Below are 22943 nucleotides of genomic sequence, written 5' to 3'. Positions count from 1 at the left end.
CAGACCTTCCGGTTATCAAGGACTTTGGCCTCTGAGGCACAGAATGCCTTTCCACCTCAAGTCACACCCTTTGCCTGGTCATGGCTTTCTATATTTCTGCATCTCCTTGTTTTTACTTCTACAGCTTCTGTTCTTCAACTTCATTGGGATTTCCAGCCCCTTGACAACCCCACTCTCTATCATATGCCACCTATCACTCCTCTCTTGGGTTCATTTCTTTCTCTAGCCAGCTAGAGGCCACTTTCCTACCAATACCCTAGACCCCCCTATTCCATGTCTTCCATTTGCCCCACAAAACACAGCTACTATCTGAACACAAATGTCCTCCTTTGTTTTAACCCCAAGTTGCTTTGTGCTGCTAAAGCAACCATGAAGTCATGAGGGCTACTTCCTCTAAAATTCATCATCTCCTATGTTAGCTGGGTCTTCAGCCCAGCTCAGGTGTCCTCCTACAGCAGCTTTTAAAAACCATACCATTCTGCCCACTACCAGCAGATGACCTCAACTTCTGCCCAAAGAAAACAAAACTCAAAAGAAGAAAACTCCAACTTTCTGTCTCCCAGAATCTTACCAAATCCCTCTGCCCAATTACATCCTTTGCCCCATCAAATGAAATTTAAAAGTGCCTAGAAGAGCCTAGCATGATGGCACATGCCTGTAGTCCCAGTTACTTGGGAGGCTGAGGCAGGAGGATTATTTGAGCCCAGGACTCTGAAGACAGTCTGGGTAACACAATAAGACCCTGTCTCTAAAAAATATGAATAAATTTAAATATTTTTTTAAATGCTCAGCCAGGTGCAGTGGCTCTCATCTATAATCCCAGCACTTTGGGAGGCCAAGATGGGAGGATTATCTGAGCTCAGAAGTTCAAGACCAGGCTGGGCACAGTGGCTCACACCTGTAATCCCAGCACTTTAGGAGGCCAAGGCAGGTGGATCACCTGAGGTCAGGAGTTCGAGACCAGCCTGGTCAACATGGTGAAATCCTGTCTCTACTAAAAAAAAATTGGCCAGGCATGGTGGCATGCATCTATAGTCCTAGCTACTCGGGAGGCTGAGGTGGGAGAACTGCTTAAACCCAGGAGGTGGAGGTTGCAGTGAGCCAAGATTTTGCCACTGCACTCCAGCCTGGGCAACAGTGAGACTCTCTCTCAAATAAAAAGAAAAGTTCAAGACCAGCTTGGGCTACATAGTGAGACTTCATCTCTACTGAAAATTTTTAAAATGGCCGGGTGTAGTGGCTCATGCCTGTAATCCTAGCACTTTGGGAGGCTGAGGCAGGCAGATTGCTTGAGCTCAGGAGTTCATGACTAGCCTGGTCAACATGGAAAAACCCTGTCTCTACAAAAAATACAAAAACTTGGTTGGGCATGGTGGTGCATGCCTGTAGCCCCAGCTACTCAGGAGACTGAAGCAGGAGGATCACTTGAGCTCAGAAGATGGTGGCTGCAGTGAGCTACAATCACACTACTGTACTCCAGCTTGAGCAACAGAGACCTTGTTTTCAAAAAAAAAAAAAATGTTGAGCAGAGTGTTGGCAAAAGGTAGGAAAGCAATAAAGGGTGCTTTATTGCACCTGGCCAATAATTTTTAATACCATGAATGATAATAGATTTTCCTTTGTATTAATGCTACCTCTGACCATAGTATAAGCAAAACTGTTTATTTTTTAAAACAATCCAGTTTTCACAAAACTCACCTAGTTCTCTAGATCCAAAAGCTGGAAACAATCTCTCCTCCCTCTGAATTCCTACAGATTAGGTGGTGGTAATGTTCATCTCAGTGGTAGCCCTGTCCTTTGTTCAGCTCAAGTTTAATCTCTCTGCCAGTACTCAGAACGCAGTAACCCCTTCTCCCCAAGGGCCTTGCTCAACAATTTTTATTTCTATTTTCAATTGTTATTTATTTTAGAGATGAGGTCTCACTCTGTGGCCCAGGCTGGAGTACAGTTGCATGATCACAGCTCACTGCAGTCTTGACCTCCCAGGCTCAAGAGATCCTCCCACCTCAGTCTCCCAAGTAGCTGGAACTACAGGTGCATGCCACCATGCCTGGCTAATTTTTTAATTTTTTTTGTGGAGACAGGGTCTTATCATGTTGCCCAGGCTGTTCTCAAATTCCTGGGCTCAAGTGATCCTCCACTTCAGCTTCCCAAAGTGTTTATTTATTTTTCCTATCTTCAACTTCTCCCTTTTATCCAGCTCTTTCCCCACAGCAAAAGGACATGCTTGGGTCTCAAAATGTAAATCAATAGCCCTCTCCACAACCCATGTCTTCCTTTCACTAACTCTTCTCACTTTATAGACAAGCTTCTTAAAAGTGCAGCTTCCCTGACTGGGTCCACATCCTTGCTTCTCATTCACTAGCTACAGAGCTACCATCCAGTAAGAGTGAATTCCTCTTACTTGCCAAAGGTTCTGCTCTTTGGAAAATGGCTTCAGTGATTATCAAAGAAGCACAAGGAAAAGAAGTATGCTGTATTGCTATTAATTCAGAGTTTTAATAATATTAATAATTTTTTGTTTTTGAGACAGTCTCGCTCTGTCACCCAGGTTGGAGTGCACTGGCGTGATCTCAGTTCACTGCAACCTCCGCCTCCTGGATTCAAGTTATTCTCCTGCCTCAGCCTCCCAAGTAGCTGGGATTACAGGCACACACCACCATGCCTGGCTAATTTTTGTATTTTTAGTAGAGATGGGGTTTCACCATGTTGGCCAGGCTGGTCTCGAACTCCTGACCTCAGATGATCCACCCGCCTCGGCCTCCCAAAGTGCTAGATTACAGGCGTGAGCCACCACACCCAGCCAATAATTTTTTTTTTTTTTTTTTTTTTTTTTTTTTTTTTTGAGACGGTGTCTCGCTCTGTCGCCCAGGCTGGAGTGCAGTGGCCGGATCTCAGCTCACTGCAAGCTCCGCCTCCCGGGTTTACGCCATTCTCCTCCTGCCTCAGCCTCCCGAGTAGCTGGGACTACAGGCGCCCGCCACCTCGCCCGGCTCGTTCATAATTTTTAATACTATGAATGATAATAGATTCTCCTTTGTATTAATGCTACCTCTGACCATAGTATAAGCAAAACTGTTTAAAGTGTTCTTTAAAACAATCCTGTTTTCACAAAACTCACCTACCTCTCTCAATTTAAAAGCTAGAAAAAATCTCTCCTCCCTCTGAATTCCCACAGATTAATCTGTATCTGTCACATCCTAACACTCTATCTACAATTAAAATTATTTTTATACTGAACAAAAGTTCCTCAAAAGCAGGCTCAATTCAAGTTATCACAGAACTCTCTGCAGTTAAAAAATATTTGAAAATAAATAAATGCACTTTATAAACACCTGTTACAGAAGGGCTAATTTTAATTATAAATCAGTCTAATCAACTCATTAAATCAGGCCACCTGAAAAACCTCCACTGTCATTTTGCTAACTTAATGTTAGTTTTCCTTATGTATTGAAGCTAATAAAGTTGCATTCACTCATTCATATCCTATAATTTAGGCTTTCACTCATTGAAACATGCCTTGAAAAGTCTCAAATACTGACACTCATGATACTGTGTCATTTTGGTTTCAGTCTGGAATAACTAGGATAAGTCAGTGAGGTCAGCATTACCCAGTCTGAAAGGGATGAGCAGGGCATTCCTAGGGGAAGAATGCATTTGCCTCCTCCCTCACCCAAAAAATACCCAGGGAAATGCTCCTCCAGGAAAGACTGAGACTTGACTCTCAGGCAGTGCCTGCTCCCGTCTGCTTCAATTCCTTTCATACAAGCTGAGTGGCAGCTCCTCATCATGGATGTGGCTTTGCCACTAGCTGGACCTTCCTAGGGTTGCTCATTTCTGAAACAAGAAAATTTGCCTTGGGGACCTCTAGTGTTTTTTTTGTTTTGTTTTGTTTTTAATAGAGATGGGGTCTCACTATGTTGCTGGAGCTGGTCTCCAAGTTCTGGGCTCAAGTGATCCTCCTGCCTCAGCCTCTCAAAGTACTGGGATAATATAGGTGTGAGCCACTGCACCCAACCCCTCAAACTTTTTCATGCTGATATTCTGTGAATAATCATACATTATTTACCCATTTGAAAATCAGATTTCAGGCTGGGCGCGGCAGCTCAAGCCTATAATCCCAGCACTTTGGGAGGCCGAGGCAGACAGAACACCTGAGGTCAGGAGTTCAAGACCAGCCTGGCCAACATGGTGAAACCCCTGTCTCTACTAAAAATACAGAAAGTTAGCCAGGCGTGGTGGCACACGCCTGTAGTCCCAGCTACTCAGGAGGCTGAGGCAGGAGAATTGCTTGAACCCGGGAGGCGGAGGTTGCAGTGAGCAGAGATGGCGGCACTGCACTTGAGCCTGGGCGACAGAGCGAGACTTTGTCTCAAAAAAAAAAAAAAAAAAAAATCAGATTTTATTTTGAAAAGCAGGTCCAATACTTAAAGAACCTGGTGGGAAATCCTTTTGTGATATGAATACCACTGCCCACAGACACCTCCAATATAACTGTTAGATCATCTATATGAGACCAACAATTCTCCCAAAGGCAGAATGTGGCAGTTGCTGTCAGGAGCTTCTTCCAAAGCACTGACATTCCTGCCCCCACAGACCCTCTGAAGAAGGTAGTTTCTTTTAACCCTTACCCAGGCAGAATTATGGGCTTGGAGTTGGTGTGCTAAGGGTAAAAAGGTGGCCAGGAATACTCAACAGGAAACACAGGCAGACCAGGTGACAGGCCCCAGTCCCCAGTCCCTCTGGAGCCAGAACCAGCACCTCCCAGTTTGCTTTACCCTTGTAGAGAGTGTAATTTCCAGCAGGGCTAAATATCATGAATGGCGTACAGCCAGAGGGCAGGGCCCTCTGTGTAATCAAAAACCAGAGATGGGTCAGAGAGGTTCCGGATTTAGAATTCAAGCAATGAGAAGGAAGGGAGGTGAAGAGCCTCCTACAGCAGACCTATAAAGTAGGGGCCCTCTTTGGGCAAGATCCAGGTTGCCAGTAGGAAATCTCCTACCTCCATGACCCTCCTCAATTGTTCCAGGGACTCTCAGCAGGCTGATCTTCTAGGAGGAGAGATCCAGTGACTGGGACTCAAGTGATACCAGCTTACCAGTTTTGAAAACACTCCTTCTGCCGGGCGCGGTGGCTCAAGCCTGTAATCCCAGCACTTTGGGAGGCTGAGACGGGCAGATCACGAGGTCAGGAGATCGAGACCATCCTGGCTAACACGGTGAAACCCCGTCTCTACTAAAAAATACAAAAAACTAGCTGGGCAAGGTGGCGGGCGCCTGTAGTCTCAGCTACTCGGGAGGCTGAGGCAGGAGAATGGCATAAACCCGGGAGGCGGAGCTTGCAGTGAGCTGAGATCCGGCCACTGCACTCCAGCCTGGGCGACAGAGCGAGACTCCGTCTCAAAAAAAGAAAAAAAAAAAGAAAGAAAGAAAACACTCCTTCTTTGTGGAATTACCAGCTCATAGAGCAGAAAAGTCCTATGGTGCCTCCATGTCCTCCCTCTCACTATAAAATCTAAGCAACATGATTTGTCCCTAAACAACCCAGCAAAACTACAGTGTGAGGTTGTGGGAAGACTGTTTCACACAGCTCAACATGCCTCAAGGAGAAAGATTCCACTAGTAATTCTCTCACTCACTCATTTACTGGATCATCATTTTCTGACTGCCCACAATGCACCAAGCACTGAGGTGCAAGATGCCTTGCAGGATTCTTAGCAGACACCAGTCTAGCAATTGCAGGAGAATTTCTGTTAACACTGACCCTGTTGATTCTGAACTCCTCATAGGAGATAATTACATTTTGTATTTATACTATTTGAATGAGTCAGTTAAATAATTTAATCCCATAAGTATGACTGCCTTGAAAAACTGAAGTGACTTAAGGGACTCCTGATTTTCTACTCATTAAAGCAGCTCCTCTCAGGATCTCTATCAGCTAGCGAATACACAAGTGGAGGTACCATGGAATTCCAAAAATAAACAAACCTAATGACTTCACAAATTTTTTTTCTCATTTAACTAACTCAAAAAAGCCCTTCTGTCACTGGTCTAAGTCAATATGCTTTTACTGTATTACTTTCAAAGAAATGAAGCCAGAATTCAATAAAAAAATGAGAAATGAACTTTGAGGATGAATATCTGAGTTTGAATCCTAATTCTGCATTCTCAGATATATTCAGCCTCAAAGTTCATTCCTCATTTCTCCACTCCCTGTCTCTTAGAGATGAATTTTCCAAGGAGGGACAGACAGAGCAAAAGCTGCCGCCTGGAGCTAGGAGCAGTGAAGAGGTGGGCAGAAGAAGAGACAACTGTTACTTGAACGTGGTGGGTGGGCTGAAACAAGACAAAACTATTTTACCTTGGTGGGCTTGGTAATGAAGAGCCATTGTAGGCTCTTGAACAGATAGTGGTGATAAAAGCAGTGATCAGCGCAGGTTTTATGGTGTAGCATGCAAAATGAATGAAGCAGAAAATGAGATTAGAGAAACCAGTTAGTAAGCTGTAATGGCAATACAAGTCTGAAATAATAAGGTAGCAACTAGGGTGGGCAGTGGGATTATAAAGAAATGGATCAATCTTAAGACACTTTATAGAGTAAGCGCTGATTTGACAGTCTCTCAGGTAGGAAGAGGAGAACAGAGTAACAAATCACTGATAACACCAAGGTGTTTGTCTACACCAAAATTGGAAGGTTACCTATCAGTGTACATACAAACAAAAAACAAAAAAAAGTAATAATCCAAAACACACAGGATTCTGTTACCTAAGTCACCATAATGTCACTTTGTAAAGTAATTTTTATTTTTTTCCGAGACAGGGACTCACTCTGTCACCCAAGCTGGAGTGCAATGGCACGATCATAGCTCACTGCAGCCTCGAACTCCTAGGCTCAAGGGATCCTCCCACCTCAGCCTCCCAAAGTGCTGGGATTACAGGCATGAGCCACTGCGCCCAGCCTAAAGTAATTTTTAAATGCTGTTGTGGCTGTTGTTTATGATTACTGCCCACTCCTACCTCTCCCTACTCTCTACTCTTTAGGTTCTAATTGAGACCACACACTCCTCTCCAGTGTCTCTCAAGGAGACTTCCGGCAGGAAGGGAAGAACCAAAATACCACCTCCCCTCCAAGCCTGTCAAGGGTGCCAAATCTAGAGGAGTCTCCACTCCCACCTACTGCTTCTACTTTAGAAGTAATTTTTTTCTCTAAATGGAAATCTCCAGCCTATAGAACACTTCCTCTTGGATGTACCTCTAGCTCTTCAAATCCAACCCCAGGAAACAAATCCATCTTCCCCTTCTAGAGGAGTGGCTCCCCTTTCCAGTTAGCCCCATTTCCATCACGACAGGTAACCTTCCAATTTTGGTGTAGACAAACACCTTGGCATTATCAGTGACTTGTTACTCTGTTCTCCTCAAACTCCTGGGCTCAAGCAATCTGCCTGCCTCAACCTCCCAAAGTGCTGGGATTACAGGAATGATGAGCCACTACACCTAGCCTATTTCCTTTTTTTTTTTTTTTTTTTTTTTTTTGAGACAGAGTCTTGCTCTGTCACCCAGGCTGGAGGGCAGTGGCATGATCTCAGCTCACTGCAACCTCCGTCTCCTGCGTTCAGGCCATTCTTGTGCCTCAGTCTCCTGAGCTACTGCTGGGACTACAGGTGTGCACCACCACTCCTGGCTACTTTTGTAGAAACTTCCCAAAGTGTTGGGATTACAGGCAGAAGCCACTGCACCTGGCTGAAATAGCATTTTCTATATGCTTTGTTAGTCACATTTGATTTCATTCTTCTATGACTGTGGTCTATTTTTTTGTAGTATTCGCTTTTTTTCCTATTAATGTGTAAAAGCTCTGTGTACATTAGAGATATGCTGAAAATTGGTTTTTAACCAGTTTGTCGTCGACTTTTAATTTTGCTTATGCTGTTCCTTTTTTTAGCTATCTCATCACATATTTTCCATTATAGTTTCTGCCTTTAGTGCCATACTTTTAAAAAAATTATCTTCTAGTACATTTATTACTTTAGTTTTTATGTAAAAACTTGTAATCCATCTAGAATTAATTTTGCTACATGGTGACAGAAATTTTTTTTCTTGTCAGCCAGTTGTCCTGTATCATTTGTCCTAACACTATCCTTCCCTGTTGAAACCTAGGTCTGTTTCTGGACTTTCTAATCTATTCTGAGCTCTCCTCCTTGACAAGAATCCTTCTTCCCAGTTGGACTAGTTTTTCATTTATCCACAACAGGTTTTACGAAGGTTGCTGCTTTTATTGTTGCCTTTACCTAGAATATCCTCCTATTTTTCCTCCATAGATCCTTCAATGTAAAACCATTATGAGGATAAGCAGTAAGTGCTATTCAAAATAAGAAATACCTTCAAAAGAGGGAAGATAATGGAAAAGTAAACATCAGAGGGTCTACAGATTATTCTTTGTGTAGCTAAAGAAATATTCATGAAGGCTGGACAGAGTAGCTCATGCTTTTATTCCCAACACTTTGGGAGGCCAAGGAAGTTGAATTGCTTGAGGCCACAGGCCAGTTCGAGACCAGCCTGGGCAACATACCAAGACCCTGTCACTAAAAAACAAAAAAAAAAACAGCCAGGTCTGGTGGTGAGCACCTGTAAGTGCTAGTTACTCAGGGGGCTAAGGTGGGAGGATTGCCTGAGGCCAGGAGTTTGAGGTTACAATGAGCTATGATCACATCATAGCACTTCACTCCAGCCTTGGCAACAGAACAAAACCATGTCTCGAAAAAAAAAAAAAAAAGAGGCGTATGAAGCTCTTTACTCCCCTTGGTGGGCTCTGGACACACAGAAGTGAACCCAGAAGTGATTTTAGGATGAAGAGTTTGAGAGAGTTAAATTGCTTGCAAAATAGAATGAGAGAAGTATTTGGAGTTCTAGTGGTAATATGCTAAGGAGAGTTTGCAGAGGAGAGAAAGATAAGATTATAAAAGACCAAGGCTGGCAGGGCGAGGTGGCTCACACCTGTAATCCCAGCACTTTGGGAAGCCGAGGTGGGCAGATCACCCAAGGCTGGGAGTTCGAGACAAGCCTGACCAACAGGGAGAAACCCTGTCTCAATCAAAAATACAAAAATTAGCCAGGCATGATGATAGTGCATGTCTGTAATCCCAGCTACTTGGGAGGCTGAGGTAGGAGAATCACTTGAACCTGGGAGGCAAAAGTTGCGGTGAGCCGAGATCGTGCCATTGCACTCCAGCCCAGGCAACAAGAGCAAAACTCCGTCTCAGAAAAAAAAAAACAAAAAAACAAAAAACACAAGGCCAACATATGTGGGTGATATGAGTAATGACAAATCCCTACTGGAGGGGTGGGCAAGAGTACTCTGAGGAACAGGAATAACCAGTATTAGAATTCAAGTTGCTTACTTTGTTGCTATGTTCAATGTTCAATTCTCTCCATTATCCCAAACCTTTGATAAAAGTCTGCAACACATATAAAGGCTTTAGCTGTGAGTTCTACATCTGTATCAATGTGGATGGAAACAAGGACAGTGTACTTGATCTAGTAAACCATCCATAATCTGAATAAATTCAGTGGAGGCAAGAGCTCAAAATCAGAGCACCTGGGAATTTGAAGAAATCTGAAGAAGGAATCAGGACAATTCCTGCTGTAAGTTGAAGAATGACATTTTAAGCCAAAACTTTAAGGAAAAGGATGACTCCAGCTAGCTGATGGGTTACACTAGGATGCTGAATCCTTAGACTCTTAAACCAAATTACATGAGGTTCCATAGTGATTTACAGAAACAGCCAGCAGGGGAGGTGCCAATTACTTTGCTTGCACAAGAAACAAACTGAGGATCATACGCCCCACCTCTTCTCCATTCTGCATGCTCCTAAAGAGGTCTTCTGGCCCCTACTGCACCTAAGGGTGGCCTTAGTCAACTCTCAAGTTTTCTCTCAAGGTTCTAGCCCTCAGATGCTTCCTCTCCAGGACTTCCATTTTACTTAAGAGTCTGAATCTCAGCTTAACCTTTAATTGTTCTTGAATAAGAAAAGAAAGAACCACATCCTAGACATCTTACAACCGGAGCCTATTAAATTCCCAGGGGGGGAATAGAAGACAGTGATGCTAAAGCATGTTAATAAATGACCCTAGTTGGTGATGCTTCTAAATCAAGGAAATGAGGAGGAGGAGGAGGAGGTTTGGAATGGGGAAAAAGAATGGTTTGATGAAGAATATAATTTGGCTTGAGACATGCTGAGTTTAAGATGCTTAAGAGCTATCCAGGTTACAATGCCAATAGTGTTTGGCTATTATGAGTAAGAAACTCAGAAGAGAGAGAAATCTAGGTGGGGGATGATAGTATTAAAGTACTTGATGTATTAGTGGTAGCTGAACCAATAAATATAGATGGCATCATCTAGAGACAGTACATAGAGGGAGTAGAGACAGTTGGGCATAGTGGCACCCACCTATGTAATCTCAGCTACTCAGGGAGGCTGAGACAGGAGGATTGCTTGAGCACAGGAGTTTGAGGCTGCAGTGAACTGTGATCACACCACCGCATTCTAGCCTGGGTGACAGAGCAAGACTTTGTCTCTTTATTCATTTTTAAAATTTTTATTTATTTTGAGATGGAGTCTTGCTCTGTTGCCCAGGCCGGAGTGCAGTGGCGTGATCTCAGCTCACTGCAACCTAAGACCTTCCCTAACAGCCTTCCTAAAGCTGCTAACAAGTTTTCCAGTTATAGGCCAATTAATACTTAGCAAATGCCAGCTGGGCACGGTGGCTCACGCCCATAATTCCAGCACTTTGGGAGGCCGAGGTGGGTGGATCATGAGGTCAAAAGTTCAAGACCAGCCTGGCCAAGATGGTGAAACCCCGTCTCTACTAAAAGTACAAAAATTAGCAGGGCACATTGGCAGGCACCTGTAATCCCAGCTACTTGGGAGGCTGAACAGAAGAATCACTTGAACCCGGGAGGTGGAGGTTTCAGTGAGCCGAGATTGCGCCACTGCATTCCAGCCTGAGTGACAGAGACTCCGACTCAAAAACAAAATAAAATAACGTGGCAAATACCTATAGACCAAAGAAACTACAAGCTCTATTTAAGATCTTTGAATGCCCATTTCAAGCCCTCTTCCCACTTTCCAATCAGCAAGTTGACTCCCTGGTCTTCAATTAAAACCATGGTCTTTCAGAAGAAGTGGCAAAAATGGACAAATGCCACAGGCTAACGCCCTAAGGGTGGGGCTTGTATATGCAGAATGCTGCTTACTGGATGTTCAAAGAACATACCTAAGGACATGGTCCATCCATATCTAATGTCACGGTCAAAGCTGAGCCTTTCCATCTAGTTTGTCTTATGATTAGCTAAGCCAACTATCTGAGTTGAGATCAGCCAACTAATAGATCTCACTCACGACAATAAAGACACATATATGAGGGTGTCAAGAGGACCCAGTAATTTCTTCATCAGAAGTCTTAGAGATTTCTTTCAGGTGATCTTTCCCTAGCTGTGTTGGTTGGGAATGGCATGCAGGGGAAGTAACTGGCTTGCTCTTTGGTTACTAGCTATGTCAGCTTCAATTCCTGGTACTTGGTCACCCACCCAGTCAGATTTAAATGGCAACCCACCTGTAACACCACCCTGCCCACAGAGCATGAGCTTATCTCGAATTCAAGGATTGAAAAAAATATTATAGTCTAGACTGCCCATAAGATATAGAAGAGAAATTTAATAGGGAAGGTAGAAAATTGATGTCATACCCATTCCATAAAAATCAGTTCCCATTTGGCACTGATCCCCATGTGTAACGTCAAAATCCTGAACTAGCAGTAAGACTTGAGACTGATGCTGAGATGAATATAGTCCCAGAGTAGAAGGAAGTGTGCTCAGAAGTGCTCTAGAGAAATTCTGACGGAGGTCCAACCTAGGGAAGAGAGCCTCAGAGAAGCCCTCCTATCTTGTATCCAGAAGCCAGTGATGGCCATGGCCATGATGGCACCATAGCATTTACCACTTCCTGTTTCCACTGGGATGGAGAAGAGCATTCAAAGTGGACGAAAGAATGCAGAATTCTTCCTTCCTCCTCATTTCAGAGTTCCATTGTGGATTAGAGCTATCTATCCTTTTGCAGACACACAGGAAATAGTGATTATTACCTTCATCTGGAATTTCAGATGAAGGTAATAGTAACATTATCTTCATCTGGAATTACTCCATTTGATGTCCATTCCTTTGGAATAAATATTCACTCTTTCCAAAACTGTACTCCACCAAACACATATTCTGTAAGATTTTAATAAATATTCCTTCAGGAAAAAAAAAAAAAGGATCTCTAGTTAAATACATTTGAAAAATGTTACATATTCTACTTCCCTTTTGGAGTTTTACAATGCATATTAAAAGCTCTTTTTGAGGTGGAGGCAGCTGGACAGCTAACATGAAATCCAGGGCAAGAGCTCAACGAAGCTAAGAGCCTTGTTCTAGAAGGCAGCGGGACAGACTAGCATGACATCTAATTAGCCCAAAGAGTAGATGGCAAAGTTCAAGGTGGTCAACACAGGGAGATCTGTGCATGGACAGAACTCTACCTACTAAAGCCTAGATGCAAGAAAAGGCTCTAGTATCAGATAAGTGACCTGGCCAGAGGAAGGCTGGACAGTCCCTGGTGAGGGACTGACAGCAGGGCTTTAGTCCTGGACAGGGTTAGGAAGTCCAGGCAGAGAAACAAGACAACGCTTGTATTTCTAGGTAAAAGTCAAAATAAAGGTGAGACGGCGGGAAAGCAGAAACTGATAGGCAGAGAGCTGTCATTCAGGGCACAGAACACATGCCCAGGAGTTCCTTCCTACTGGAGACACTGGTTCTAATATCCTAGTGATCAGCAGATCCTGCTTTCCACTAGACCTCATGTATGAGGCTGCAGGGGTTGAGAGGAGAGAAAATGGTGTGGGAGGTTCAGAAATCTCAAGTAGTGCTGATTCCATTAAGGTAGGAGGTACAGACCTTGCCAAACTTGGAGGATAGGGAGGAGAGGCCGTTCCTAGGCTGCCCACTAGGGAAATGTGTCCAAAATATTAGCTACAACCCAAGAGTCCTCAGTAAAGCCAAAAGTCTGGATCAAAAATAAAGTGCTCTAGACTTAGGATAGGAATACGGACAGTGAAATTGAACCTCAGGGTGGAGGCATCTATAAACCCAATTGTAAGGAGCTCAGAAAGGCACTGAGATTTGAGTTGCCTCTGCAAAATATGCCCTTAGGGGAGAAAATGCTGTGAGAATTCTAATCATAAAGGCAGTTAGAGAGCACTGGTGAATGAAAGATGATGCCAAGTCAACTAGGAAGGGTCTCTCTTTGGCAGAACTCGGGCCAATAAAGTCGTATGCCTTCTTTGGGAGGCCAAGGTGGGTGTATCACCTGAGGCCAGGAGTTCGAGACCAGCCTGGCCAACAAGGTGAAACCCTATCTCTACTAAAAATACAAAAATTACCTGAGTGTGGTGGTGCGTGCCTGTAATCCCAGCTACTTGGGACGCTAAGGCAGGAGAATCACTTGAACCCAGGAGGTGGAAGTTGCAGTGAGCCAAGATTGCTCTACCGCACTCCAGCCTGGATGGCAGAGTGAGACTCTGTCTCAAAAAAAAAAAAAAAAAAAAAAAAAAAGTTGTATGTCTTAATCATAGGGACTATCTTCACAGCTTCTGGATCAGCTATTTTGGCTCCACAAAATTAGTGCACAAGGAGGAACTGTACCTTTGCATGGACACCTCAAGTGCTTTGTCATTGCTTCTGGCATGGCTTATTTTGCTTTCCGGTAAAGCTCTTAGCATAGCTCATTGGGAAATTGAGACCAGAAGTTGTCCGTGACCACCAGCCACGAAGGAAATGCCCTACCCTTGTTGCCACTGGTGGCCTCTTTTGCGCCACCATTTTGCATCATTTCTCGGAAGCTGTGCCTCCCCCCTTCTAAGATCTGTGACAGTCTTGTCTGAGGACATCACAGTAAACCACAGACCCAAAGGTCCAGCACTCCTGGTTACATTCTAGCTGTCAGCAGCTCTCCACACAACACTATGCCTCCATCCGAACGCGCTGGTGGGAAATCTGTCTACTCAGCATACCCTCTTTGGGGGTCATGGGCCTCCATAACCATCACCCTCAGCTGCTTGTTTTTTCTCAGACAAAACTGCGAAGGAAACCAAGTATTTCTTTAGGGACCCAGCATCTCTCTTCAAGGCCTTTATCTCAAACTCATTGGCGTCTCCTTCCTGTCCCTACAACTAGGAGCACAGTGCCTTCTCCTCTCTATCCCTTCCTCAGTCTAGTTCTCAGAAATCAATCTTATAAACTCATTCACACTTCCACTTAACATGACCAAGATGTTTCACAATCAAAACCCTTCCTGGAGTCTCTTCATTTTTAACAGGGTCTCAAAGATTTAAATCAAGAAAAAGAAATTTCAATTGTGGGATTCCAAGCAATAGCAAACAGCCAGGACAAGTTTTTGAGGGGCAGGACACATTCTTGGTGCCTGAAATTATACCACTTGACAGACCAGCTCTTTGTATTCCATCACCTGACACCTTCAAGCCATCTCTTCTGCTAGCCCAGGGGCCAGGATCCCTGAATGTGTGCCAGCACCCACTGCTATCTGTCTCCCTTGGAAAAGAAAAAAAGAGACACACATAATTTTTTGTTTGTTTGTTTTTTGAGACGGAGTTTCACTCTTGTTGCCCAGGCTAGAGTGCAATGACACGATCTCCCTCCCGGGTTCAGGCGATTCTTCTGCCACAGCCTCCCAAGTGGCTGGGATTACAGACATGAGCCACCACGCCCAGCTAATTTTGTATTTTTAGTAGAGACAGGGTTTCTCCATGTCAGTCAGGCTCATCTCAAAGTACCGACATCAGGTAATCCGCCCGCCTCGGCCTCCCAAAGTGCTGGGATTACAGGTGTGAGCCACCGCGCCTGGCCGAGACACCTCTTATTTACTCACTAATCATTCAATGTTAACAGTCACAAAACAGGTGCCACCAGCTCCAGTACATGCAATAACACACCACACCCTCACCTCTAGCCCCATCACAGCTGACTTTGTGAGCCACATCAACAGATTTTATGTAGATGATAAGACAGAGCCACTTTAGTAGCAAACCAATTACCAGTGGTGTTTTGACACGTGTGGCCTACACTGTGATGAAGAACAAAGACTTCTTGAAATCCTCACCTACAGCCAATTGGTATCTTTCCCACATATGTTGTTGCAGCATCTCTATATATAGAATCTAGTACTCTATAAACAGAATGTTCTAGCTAAACACGTACCAACAAGCAAAATCGCGAGGTAGGTAAAGACGGCATCTCATCACCCTTCTTTCTCCCACCCTTTCCTAAATCTCACCAGGGACAGAAAAGCTCTGTGAAAACAGCATGGGTTTTGGCATTGTACAGACTTGAGGAGAAATAAATCCTAGCTCAGCCCTTTTATTAGCTGTGTGACCTTGGACAAGTTATATAACTTCTTTTTCAGCTTGCTCACGTGCAAAAAATGGGAATACTTTATTGGTTTGTACAACAATTAAATTATATATGAAAGCATCTAATACATGCCTGGCTCTCAACGGACACAAGTTTCTGTTATCCATCTAAACTATCATGTACCTGGTATCCTCAAGCTATCAAAGCCAATGTGTGTGCCCCACACAAATCTTTTCTTTCCTAAACCCTATTGAAGCTGCCATCCCCTACAAGAGCTGATCTAATCACACTGTTAAAAGGAATGCAATTCTGATGAAATGAATTCAAGTAAAACATAAACAACATTGCTGGGTTTCTATACTAACTCTGGGTTGGGGGGTATTTCTGCATTTAAAAAAGAAGCCTGGTTGGGAGGCCGAGGCAGGTGGATCAATTGAGGTCAGGAGTTCGAGACAAGCCTGGCCAACATGGTGAAACCCCATCTCTACTAAAAAACAAAAATTAGCCAGGCATGATGGCACACACCTATAATTTCAGCTACTTGGGAGGCTGAGGTGAGAGAATCACTTAAACCCAGAGGCAGAGGTTGCAGTGAGCCAAGATCATACCACTGCACTCCAAGCTGGGCAACAGAGCGAGACTCTAAAAAAGAAGCCTGGAAATTCAAATGAGAGGCAGGATGTGCAATGGTGAGGTTCTCCTAAAGGACAAGAGACCAGTATTCACCTTTTCCACTGCAAGCACAGCCTCTTTTCACTCTCTCTGCGGAAGATGAGAAACCAATCCGAGCTACAGAACATCAGCTCAGATTGCTGAATGTCACACCTCAAATCAACAGCAGGTCCAGAATAGAACTTGGAGCCTTGGCTACCCCTCCTGCTCTAGTCAGCACATGTCACTTCCTTACCCAGGAAGTTATGGTGTTGTTTTTTTGTTTTCCCTAGGAGGTTTCCAACACTATTTTAAACTCTTTGGACTCAAAGCAACAGGATTTGACTATGGTCACAGCCTTGAAACTGTGTGTGGGAGGCCTGGACCTTACTTCTGGCATCACACCTTTTTTAAATGGTCTCAACAAGGCCCAGATTAATACAGGTGGTACAATGAACCTATGTCTTGACTTGTCTCTTAGTGATCCAGGAAGGAGGATCACAGAGAAATTTCTAGGTTTTCCACATACAGGATCACAGAAGCAGATTATTCGGGCTAAAATCAGCCTAAGTATAATCATGTGACACATGTGCTATGCTGACTATAAACCACAATTCAGCATGGGAATTCTCATTATTAGGTACTCTTTGGCAGTATGTATGTTCTCCTTTGACTTTCCTGGCAAGACCCTAGTGAGCCAAGGGCACTAGCTCAGGCTAGGGTCTGAGAAGCCAAACACCCTTGGGGGAGGGAGGGTGGTGGAAAAGGCTGGCTGGCAGCTTCAGCAGGTGGTATAAAGGGGAACTGAAGGTGAAGTCTAGGGTGAGGGAAGGACTGGTCCAGGCAGGATTACTCAACAGCATGTGCTCAGGGAACTGGCAAAACAAGAACAACAACAACAAATATTTTAAGTTATTTTATATTTATCAAAGTGGTAACCATGGTAAAAATCAGAATTTTGCTGCATTTTCTTTACATTTTGCTAGGTTTCTTTATACTTATTTTGCATTTACACTGCTTTTAAAATACATACTGAGGGATGAAAGTATGAGGGACATCTTAATTTTTCTATTGCTTAAGACTGTTAAACAAATTCTTAATCTGGCCTCTAACTTCAGGAACAAGCAAGCAAAGTCAAGAGTTTGAACTTTCCAGGTCAATATTCATTTCTTCATTCAATAAATATTTCTTGAGGGATTAGTAAGTATCAGGCCTTTGCTCAGTCCTGGGATGCAGCAGCAAACAAAAGAGATGTGGTTCCCGGAGTTCAGTTTACTGAGAGTGGGTAAGAACAAGAACAGGATCTAAAGCCAAAAGTCTTATTGGAAAAGAGGCAAGATTCCACAGCCAGCAATGAAATGCCAATAGAAAAGCCCATATTCAGGGAGATGAGCTGGTTCAGAAAATGGTCTCATCCCCTCACTCACTTTGACAGGGGAGACAGCCACTGTGGTAGGTTGAATTCATCAATGTAAGTGCCCTCACAGCCAATGCCACCATGAAACTGCCCCTTCTCTGTTCACAGCCATGTAACTATAAGCTATGTGCAAGATCTTGAAAGCTCCAAAGAAAAACACAAGATTTGAATTGTCTACTGACAAAAATTCTAGAAGGTATACTATGCCAGAAGTGGGAAGTACAAAACCAACTGCCAGAGGCAGCTGGGGGATCCTCCCCCGACATTGTCACTACACTTCTCTGACACTGCACGAAAAGTAAAAATAAAGACAGAATAGGAAAGGGAAAATAAAGGGGAGCGGGGAAGAGGGATTGAAGAAGAGATCGGGTGAGATGGTCAGGCTACAGTCAGAAGCCTCGTGAGAGGAGTTTCCGATTTACGGTATGAAGCAGGCAAGACATGAAGAAAGGCTATGGCCTGATGTGTTAGAAAAACGAGTCACGGGCCAGGTGTGGTGGCTCATGCCTGTAATCCCAGCACTTTGGGAGGCTGAGGCAGGTGGATCACAAGGTCAAGAGATTGAGACCATCCTGGCCAACACAGTGAAATGCCATCTCTACTAAAAATACAAAACTTAGGTGGGCGTGGCGACGTGTGCCTGTAATCCCAGCTACTCAAGAGGCCAAGGCAGGAGAATTGCTTAAACCCGGGAGGCGGAGGTTGCAGTGAGCCGAGATTGCGCCACAGCACTCCAGCCTGGTGACAGAACGAGACTCTGTCTCCAAAAAAAAAAAAGGGGGGCCAAGCAGGGTCGCTCACCCCTGTAATCCCAGCACTTTGGGAGGCCGAGGTGGGCGGATCATGAAGTCAGGAGGTTGAGACCATCCTGGCTAACACGTTGAAACCCCATCTCCACTAAAAAAGCCGGGCGTGGTGGCAGGCGCCTGTAGTCCCATTGGGAGGCCGAGGCAGGAGAATGGCGTGAACCCGGGAGGCAGAGGTTGCAGTGAGCTGAGATCGCGCCACTGCACTCCAGCCTGGGCAACAGTGCGAAACTCTGTCTCAAAAAAAAAAAAAAAGAAAAGAAAAAAGAAAAATGAGTCATTCCAGCAGCTCAGCTCCAGCACGGTCAGAACGTGATGGCCATGGTAAAGGTGGAGAGCCAACAACAGCAACAGCAGGAGGTACAGAATCTATGCACAGCCAGCACAGTAGGGGCCTACAGAGATCTCAAAGTGTTTGACTTCTCTGGGCCTCAGTTTCCTTTATCTGAAAATGAAGATGGTAAGAGTGTACATTAATTACCTAGGACTGCCATAAAATTACCACAAACTACATGGCTTAAAACAACAGAAATTTATTCTCTCGCAGTTCAGGAAGCTACAAGTCTGAAATCCAGGTGTCAGTAGGGCCATGCTCCCTCTGAAGTCCCTAGGGAAGAATCCTTCCTTGTCTCTTCTAGTTTCTGGTGGTCGCTGGCAATCCTTGGAGGGCTGCAGCCATTCCTTAGCTGGCAGCAGCATAACTGCAATCTCTGCCTCCATCTTCATGTGGCCATCTTCCCTCTGTGTCTCTCTCTTCTTATGACAACACCAGTCACTACACTAGGACTTCCCAGTTAAACTTCATCTCAACTTGATTATGTGTGCAAGGACTGTATTTCCAAGTAAGATCACATTCATAGGTTCTGGGGCAACATGAATTTTGGGGGATACTATTCAATTCGGTACAGAGCACCAACCTCCTAAGAAGTTTATACATGTAAGGTATTATACTTAGGACCATGACTGGCACACATTATGTGTTGTGTAAAGGTTGGCTACTCTTCTTCAACATCTCTGGCAGGTAGCTGTTGCCAAAAGGGTATGTAGGTATGTTCTGTTATGTAAGAATCACCCTCCCTCCATTTTGAGTCAGAGGCAAGAAACTGAATGAAACTAGAGTTCTGAAATAAGCAGATTAGGGCAGAGCTAGAGCACACGTTTATTACCATTCAGTACCCCTTATCAATATCCTAGCAATATTCTCAGGTTGGAGTGAAAAAATACCTGCTACAAGCACTTGTTTTTTGAACAACATAGACTTTATCATTCCAAATGAACAATGGCCCTTCAAAGCAGTCCCCTTGTTAGGATCTGCCTTGGAAGACCCTTCAAAGCCAGCCAAGAAGCTGCAGCAGAGAGACAGCAGTATCGTAACTTACAATTCAGACTGTGAGTTCTGATCCCAAACTGTTTTACATGGTATATTCACCCCATGGTTTGGTAATGAAATGACCTTTGGCTGTATCCAAACATTAAATCCATTCTCTGAGATGGAGATTTGCTATTTCTGAGGATGTGATATTCAAAATAACAAGCCACTTTCAAATTAGGGAAGAGGAGAACAGATTAAAGGCTCCTGCTCTTACTTCTCCTTCTTTAATGAATGAATTTGGGACAGCTACCCAACTGAAAAAAATACATAAGGCGGGGCGCGGTGGCTCACGCCTGTAACCCCAGCACTTTCGGAGGCCGAGGCGGGCAGATCACAAGGTCAGAAGTTCGAGACCAGCCTGGCCAACATAGTGAAACCCAGTCTCTACTAAAAATACAAAAGTTAGCCTGGAATGGTGGCACGTGCCTGTAGTCCCAGGTACTTGCAAGGCTGAGGCAGGAGAATCGCTTGAACCCGGGAAGCAGAGGTTGTGGTGAGCCGAGAACACGCCACTGCACTCCAGCCTGGGCAACAGTGAGTGAGACTTCGTCAAAAAAAAAGAAAAGAAAAAAGAAATACAGCCAGATTCCAACCACTCTCTTCATATCAAAATAAATACCAGATGGATCAAAGATTTAAATTTAAAGATAAAAGATTTAAACACACAGAGTACTCAAAAAGAACAAGTAACTATTTTTATAATTTTGAGGTGGGGAAGCATGCTTTTTCTTTTTTTTTTTTTTTTTTTTGAGACGGAACCTTGCTCTGTCACCCAGGCTGGAGTGCAGTGGCCGGATCTCAGCTCACTGCAAGCTCCTCCTCTCGGGTTCACGCCATTCTCCTGCCTCAGCCTCCCGAGTAGCTGGGACTACAGGCACCCGCCACTTTGCCCGGCTAGTTTTTTTTGTATTTTTTAGTAGAGACAGGGTTTCACCGTATTAGCCAGGATGGTCTCGATCTCCTGACCTCGTGATCCGCCCGTCTCGGCCTCCCAAAGTGCTGGGATTACAGGCTTGAGCCACCGCGCCCGGCCATGGGAAGCATGCTTTTTCTAAACATTGGTCTAGTAGCAGGAAAAATTATAAGGGAAGAGATTTTCTGACTACTTAAAAACGTAAAATTTGCATACAGAAAAAAAGCTGCATAAACAAAGTTGAAAGGAAATGACAAAATGGGAACAATTCTGTATTATATATGATAGTCGACACGTTAAGTCTTACAAATAAAAAAAAATTATTGGAAAAAATGTGCAGGCAAGGTGCAGTGCTTCACGCCTGTAACCCCCAATGCTTTGGGAGCCCAAGGCGGGAGGAGCACTTCAGTCTAAAGTTCAAGATCAGTCTGGGCTGCAAGAACCCATTTCTAAAAAAAAAAAAAAATTAGCCGGGTGTGGCAGCAGGCACCTGTAGTCCCAGCTGCTCACGAGGCTGAGGCAGGAAGATCTCTTGAGCCCAGGAGTTCAAGGCTACAGTGAGCTATGATTGCACCACTGCACTCCAGCCTAGACAACAAACCAAGACCCTGTCTCTAAGAGGAAAAAAAAAAAAATTCAAAAGTCATGAATAACTGATTTAAAGAAAAAATAGAAAGGTCCAAAATACATCTGAAAATTCAACCTTTAATATTCAAATAAATGAAAATTAAATCATACTTATTGAGTGCTATGTTTCAGTTACTATTTATTCTAAGCATTTTACTTGGATTTATTCCTCACAATAACCCTATAAAATAAGTGCTATCATTACCTCACAATAACCCTATAAAACAGGCGCTATCATTATGCCTACTTTACCACGATGAAATTGAAGGACAGAGGTGGTAAATGACTTACCTAAGGTTACCCAGTTAGTAAATGGCTGAGTCAGAATTCATCCCCTAGCAGGCTGGCTCCAAAGTCACATTCTTAACCACTGTGGTACAAGACCATGTCTTACCTGTTAGATGAAGAAGACAAGAAATACAACACCCAATGTTATCAAAAGCATGGGAAAACAGGCAATCTCATGTGCTGCTAATATAAGTTTACATTCTTAAGGGTAGTTTGGCTCCATGAATTGACATTTTAAATATGCATACCTTTTAACTCAGCAGGTGAATTTCTTGGAATTCATCCTGAAGAGATAGTGCACAAGCATGTAGAGATGTATATATCAAGTGTTTATCACAGAATGCTTACAATAATCAAAATATTGCAAATAAAAAGCCCAGTAAGTATACCAAATGTCCAACAAATTCATTCACTCAACAAATATTTATTGAGCATCAATGATGTACCAGGAACTGTTCTCAATACCAGGTATAGAGCATGGATAAAAGAAAAAAGGGCCAGGCATGGTGGTTAACGCCTGTAATCCCAGCACTTTGAGAGGCTGAGGAGGGAGGATTGCTTGAACCTACGAGTTTGAGACCAGCCTGGGCCACACAGTGAGACCCCCATCGTTAGAAAACTTTTTTTTTTTTTTTTGAGACGGAGTCTCTCGCTTTGTCGCCCAGGCTGGAGTGCAGTGGCCGGATCTCAGCTCACTGCAAGCTCCGCCTCCCGGGTTTACGCCATTCTCCTGCCTCAGGCTCCCGAGTAGCTGGGACTACAGGCGCCCACCACCTCGCCCGGCTAGTTTTTTGTATTTTTAGTAGAGACGGGGTTTCACCATATTAGCCAGGATGGTCTCGATCTCCTGACCTCGTGATCCGCCCGTCTCGGCCTCCCAAAGTGCTGGGATTACAGGCTTGAGCCACCGCGCCCAGCCAGAAAACATTTTTTAAAATAGCTGGGTGAAGCAGCACATGCCTGTAGTCCCAATTACTTGAGAGGCTGAGGTAAGAGGATCACTTAAGCTCAGGAGATGGAAGTTGCAGTGAGTCGAGATCATGCCACTGCACTCTAGTGTGGGTGACAGAGCGAGACCCTGTCTCCAAAAAAGGGGAGAAACACTCATTCTATGATACAGAATGGGATACTGCCTGATTCTAGCATAATAAAACAATCTTTAAAATAAAAATCCCCGTCTTCATGGAGCTTATATTCTAATGGAGGGAAGTTAGGCAATAAGCAAATAAATGAGAAGAGTATATATCAGGTGATGCTAAATGCTATAGAGAAAAATACAGAAGGGAAGAGAGATAGGGAAGAAAGGGGGATTGTTATCTTGTTAAGGGAGTCAAAGAAGACCCCATTGATAACAGGTAAAACAAATGGATTAAATATTAGAGAATAATAGCAGTATGATATATCCACTCACTG

At 44.0% G+C, this 22943-nt stretch overlaps 1 protein-coding gene and 1 long non-coding RNA gene across 17 annotated transcripts in view; both read right to left on the bottom strand.

Moving 5' to 3' along the window:
- The window catches only part of LOC126934114 (uncharacterized), a 239224-nt gene that overhangs the window by 69613 nt on the left and 146668 nt on the right, over positions 1-22943 (bottom strand). The window lies entirely within an intron of this gene.
- The window catches only part of LOC126934106 (uncharacterized), a 139729-nt gene that overhangs the window by 79817 nt on the left and 36969 nt on the right, over positions 1-22943 (bottom strand). For 8 of the 16 annotated variants that reach the window (XR_007718812.1, XR_007718815.1, XR_007718823.1 and 5 more), the window contains 2 exons: positions 21534-21636; positions 18848-20246 (listed from right to left, as the gene is read on the bottom strand). The gene's annotated coding sequence lies outside the window, so the exon portion shown is untranslated. Of the gene's footprint in view, positions 1-15446; positions 18776-18847; positions 20247-21533; positions 21637-22943 lie in introns of those variants that run through there. The other 8 variants (XR_007718819.1, XR_007718816.1, XM_050754583.1 and 5 more) reach the window with 5 other exon arrangements.

This window comes from Macaca thibetana, chromosome 13, assembly GCF_024542745.1.
Source record: "Macaca thibetana thibetana isolate TM-01 chromosome 13, ASM2454274v1, whole genome shotgun sequence".
In the NCBI taxonomy this organism is placed as follows: domain Eukaryota; kingdom Metazoa; phylum Chordata; class Mammalia; order Primates; family Cercopithecidae; genus Macaca; species Macaca thibetana.
Note: the sequence above shows the minus strand (reverse complement) of the source record. Positions and strands in the feature narration are given on the sequence as shown.